Source organism: Carcharodon carcharias, chromosome 24, assembly GCF_017639515.1.
Source record: "Carcharodon carcharias isolate sCarCar2 chromosome 24, sCarCar2.pri, whole genome shotgun sequence".
Taxonomy (NCBI): domain Eukaryota; kingdom Metazoa; phylum Chordata; class Chondrichthyes; order Lamniformes; family Lamnidae; genus Carcharodon; species Carcharodon carcharias.
In genome coordinates, this window is record NC_054490.1 from 17,511,271 (window position 1) to 17,516,604 (window position 5,334).

Consider the following 5,334-nt stretch of genomic DNA (forward strand, 5'->3'; position numbering starts at 1 on the left):
GAGCCCGGGTGTGAAGGAACACTCCTTTAATACTGATTTCAGTGTGTGTGAGAGCCTGGGTGTGAAGGAACACACCTTCATTAGTGACTTCAGTGTGTGTGAGAGCATGGTTGTGAAGGAACACTCCTTTATTGAGGATTTCAGTGTGTGTGTGTGCCAGGGTGTGAAGGAACATTGCTTTAATAGTGATTTCAATGTGTGTGAGCTCGCGTGTGAAGGAACACTCCTTGATTAGTGATATCAGTGTGTGTGAGCCCGCGTGTGAAAAAACACTCCCTTAATAGGGATTTCAGTGTGTATGTGTGTGAGCCCGGGTGTGAAGGTACACTCCTTTAATAGTGATTTCAGTGTGTGTCTGAACCTGGGTGTGAAGGAACTTTTCTTTAATAGTGATTTCAGTGTGTGTGAGCCTGGGTGTGCAGGAACATTCCTTTAATAGTGATTTCAGTGTGTGTATGTGAGTCCGGGTTTGAAGGAACACTCCTTTAATAGTGATTTCAGTATGTGTGTGTATGAGCCCGGATGTGAAGGAACATTCCATTAATAGTGATTTCAGTGTATGTGATCCCGCGTGTGAAGGAACACTGCTTTAATAGTGATTTCAGTGGGTGTGTCTGTGAGCCTGGATGTGAATGAACACTCCTTTAATAGTGATTTCACTGTGTGTGAGAGCCCGGGTTTGAAGGAACACTCCTTTAATAGTGATTTCAGTATGTGTGTGTATGAGCCCAGGTGTGAAGGAACATTCCTTTTATAATGATTTCAGTGTGTGTGTGTATGAGCCCGGGTATGAAGGAACACTCCATTAATAGTGATTTCAGTGTGTGTGAGCCCACGTGTGAAGGAACAATCCTTTAGTAGTGATTTCAGTTTGATTGTGAATCCGGGTGTGAAGGAACACTCCTTTAATACTGATTTCATCAGTGTGTGAGTTAGCCTGGGTGTGAAGGAACACTCCTTTATTAGTGATTTCAGTGTGTGTGTGAGCCCGGGTGTGAAGGAACATTCCTTTATTAATGATTTCAGTGTGTGTGTGTCCAGGTGTGCAGGAACCGTCCTTTAATAGTGATTACAGTCTGTGTGAGCCTGGGTGTGAAGGAACACTCCTTTATTAGTGAATTCCGTGTGTGTGTGAGCCCGGGTGTGAAAAAACACTCCTTTAATAGAGATTTCAGTGTGCGTGTGAGCCCGGGTGTGAAGGAACACTCCTTTAATACTGATTTCAGTGTGTGTGAGCCCGCGTGTGAAGGAACACTCCTTTATTAGCGATTTCAGTGTGTGTGTGAGCCCGGGTTTGAAAAAACACTCCTTTAAAAGAGATTTCAGTGTTTATGTGTGTGAGCCCGGGTTTGAAGGAACACTCCTTTAATAGAGATTTCACTGTGTGTGTGCGTGAGCCCGGGTGTGAAGGATCACTCCTTTAATACTGATTTCAGTGTGTATGAGAGCCTGGGTGTGAAGGAACACACCTTCATTAGTGATTTCATTGTGTGTGAGGGCATGGTTTTGAAGGAACACTCCTTTATTGAGGATTTCAGTGTGTGTGTGTGCCAGGGTGTGAAGGAACATTCCTTTAACAGTGATTTCAATGTGTGTGAGCCCGCGTGTGAAGGAACACTCCTTGATTAGTGATATCAGTGTGCCTGTGAGCCCGGGTGTGAAAAAACACTCCATTATTAGAGATTTCAGTGTGTATGTGTGTGAGCCCGCGTGTGAATGAACACTCCTTTAATAGTGATTTCAGTGTGTGTCTGAACCTGGTGTGAAGGAACACTCCTTTAATAGTGATTTCAGTGTGTGTGAGCCTGGGTGTGAAGGAACACTCCGTTATTAGAGATTTCAGTGTGTGAGTGTGTGCCCGGGTGTGAAGGAACTCTCCTTTAATTGTGATTTCAGTGTGTGTGTGTGAGTTGGGGTGTGATGGAACTCTCCTTTAATAGTGATTTCAGTGTGTGTCTGAACCTGAGTGTGAAAGAACTTTCCTTTAATAGTGATTTCAGTGTGTGTAAGTCTGGGTGTGCAGGAACATTTCTTTAATAGTGATTTCAGTCAGTGTGAGCCTGCATGTGAAGGAACACTCCTTCATTAGAGATTTCAGTGTGTGAGTGTGTGCCTGGCTGTTAAGGAACACTCCTTTAATTGTGGTTTCAGTGTGTGTGTGCGAGTCCGGGTGTGAAGGAACACTCCTTTAATAGTGAACTCAGTGTGTGTGAGACTGGGTGTGAAGGAACACTCCTTTAATAGTGATTTCACTGTGTGTGTGTATGAGCCCGGGTGTGAAGCAGCACTCCATTAATAGCGATTTCAGTGTGTGTGAGCCCGCGTGTGAAGGAACACTGCTTTAGTAGTGATTTCAGTTTGTGTGTGAGTCCGGGTGTGAAGGAACACTCCTTTAATACTGATTTCAGTGTGTGAGTTAGCCTGGGTGTGAAGGAACACTCGTTTCTTAGTGATTTCAGTGTGTGTGTGAGCCCGGGTATGAAGCACATTCCTTTATTAATGATTTCAGTGTGTGTGAGTCCAGGTGTGCAGGAACAGTCCTTTAATAGTGATTTCAGTCTGTGTGAGCCTGGGTGTGAAGGAACACTCCTTTAATAGTGATTTCAGTGGGTGTGTGTGTAAGCCTGGTTGTGAAGGAACACTCCTTTAAGAGTGATTTCATTGGGTGTCTGAACCTGGGTGTGAAGGAACTTTCCTTTAACAGTGATTTCCGTGTGTCTGTGAGCCCGGGTGTGAAAAAACACCCCTTTAATAGAGATTTCAGTGTTCGTGTTAGTCCGGGTGTGAAGGAACACTCTTTTAATACTGATTTCAGTGCGTGTGAGAGCCCGGGTGTGAAGGAACACACCTTCATTAGTGACTTCAGTGTGTGTGAGAGCATGGTTGTGAAGGAACACTCCTTTATTGGGGATTTCAGTGTTTGTGTGTGCCAGGGTGTGAAGGAGCATTCCTTTAATAGTGATTTCAATGTGTGTGAGCCCGCGTGTGAAGGAACACTCCTTGATTAGTGATTTCAGTGTGTGTGTGAGCCCGGGTGTGAAAAAACACTCCTTTATTAGAGATTACAGTGTGTATGTGTGTGAGCCCGGGTGTGAAGTAAGTCTCCTTTAATAGTGATTTCAGTATGTGTTAGCCTGGGTGTGCAGGAACATTTCTTAATCCAGTCAGTGTGAGCACGCGTGTAAGGAACACTCCTTCATTAGAGATTTCAGTGTGTGAGTGTGTGCCCGGGTGTGAAGGAACACTCCTTTAATTGTGATTTCAATGTGTGTGTGCGAGTCCGGGTTTGAAGGAACACTCCTTTAATAGTGATTTCAGTATGTGTGTGTGTGAGCCCGGCTGTGAAGGAACACTCCATTAATAGTGATTTCTGTGTGTGTGAGCCCGTGTGTGAAGGAACACTCCTTTAATAGTGCTTTCAGTTTGTGTGTGAGTCCGGGTGTGAAGGAACACTCCTTTAATACTGATTTCAGTGTGTGAGTTAGCCTGGGTGTGAAGGAACACTCGTTTCTTAGTGATTTCAGTGTGTGTGTGAGCCCGGGTGTGAAGGAACATTCCTTTATTAATGATTTCAGTGTGTGTGAGTCCAGGTGTGCAGGAACAGTCTTTTAATAGTGATTACAGTCTGTGTGAGCCTGGGTGTGAAGGAACACTCCTTTATTAGTGAATTCTGTGTTTGTGTGAGCCCGAGTGTGAAAAAACACTCCTTTAATAGAGACTTCTGTGTGCGTGTGAGCCCGGGTGTGAAGGAACACTCCTTTAGTACTGATTTCAGTGTGTGTGAGCTTGCGTGTGAAGGAACACTCCTTTATTAGCGATTTCAGTGTGTGTGTGAGCCCGGGTGTGAAAAAACACTCCTTTATTAGAGATTTCAGTGTGTATGTGTGTGAGCCTGGGTGTGAAGGAACACTCCTTTAATATTGATTTCAGTGTGTGTGAGTCCAGGTGTGCAGGAACAGTCTTTTAATAGTGATTACTGTCTGTGTGAGCCTGGGTGTGAAGGAACACTCCTTTAATAGTGATCTCACTGTGTGTGAGCCTGGGTGTGAAGGAACATTCCTTTAATAGTGATTTCACTGTGTGTGTGTATGAGCCCGGGTGTGAAGCAACACTCCATTAATAGCGATTTCAGTGTGTGTGAGCCCGCGTGTGAAGGAACACTCCTTTAGTAGTGATTTCTGTTTGTGTGTGAGCCCGCGTGTGAAGGAACACTGCTTTAGTAGTGATTTCAGTTTGTGTGTGAGTCCGGGTGTGAAGGAACACTCCTTTAATACTGATTTCAGTGTGTGAGTTAGCCTGGGTGTGAAGGAACACTCGTTTCTTAGTGATTTCAGTGTGTGTGTGAGCCCGGGTGTGAAGGAACATTCCTTTATTAATAATTTCAGTGTGTGTGAGTCCAGGTGTGCAGGAACAGTGCTTTAATAGTGATTTCAGTCTGTGTGAGCCTGGGTGTGAAGGAACACTCCTTTAATAGTGATATCAGTGGGTGTGTGTGTGAGCCTGGTTGTGAAGGAACACTCCTTTAAGAGTGATTTCATTGGGTGTCTGAACCTGGGTGTGAAGGAACTTTCCTTTAACAGTGATTTCAGTGTGTGTGTGAGCCCGGGCGTGAAGGAACACTCCTTTAGTAGTGCTTTCAGTTTGTGTGTGAGTCCGGGTGTGAAGGAACATTCCTTTAATACTGATTTCAGTGTGTGATTTAGCCTGGGTGTGATGGAACACTCCTTTCTTAGTGATTTCAGTTTGTGTGTGAGCCCGGGTGTGAAGGAACATTCCTTTATTAATGATTTCAGTGTGTGTTAGTCCAGGTTTGCAGGAACAGTCCTTTAATAGTGATTACAGTCTGTGTGTGCCTGGGTGAGAAGGAACACTCCTTTATTAGTGAATTCCGTGTGTCTGTGAGCCCGGGTGTGAAAAAACACCCCTTTAATAGAGATTTCAGTGTTCGTGTTAGCCCGGGTGTGAAGGAACACTCTTTTAATACTGATTTCAGTGCGTGTGAGAGCCCGGGTGTGAAGGAACACACCTTTATTAGTGACTTCAGTGTGTGTGAGAGCATGGTAGTGAAGGAACACTCCTTTATTGGGGATTTCAGTGTTTGTGTGTGCCAGGGTGTGAAGGAGCATTCCTTTAATAGTGATTTCAATGTGTGTGAGCCCGCGTGTGAAGGAACACTCCTTGATTAGTGATTTCAGTGTGTGTGTGAGCCCGGGTGTGAAAAAACACTCCTTTATTAGAGATTCCAGTGTGTATGTGTGTGAGCCCGGGTGTGAAGTAAGTCTCCTTTAATAGTGATTTCAGTGTGTGTTAGCCTGGGTGTGCAGGAACATTTCT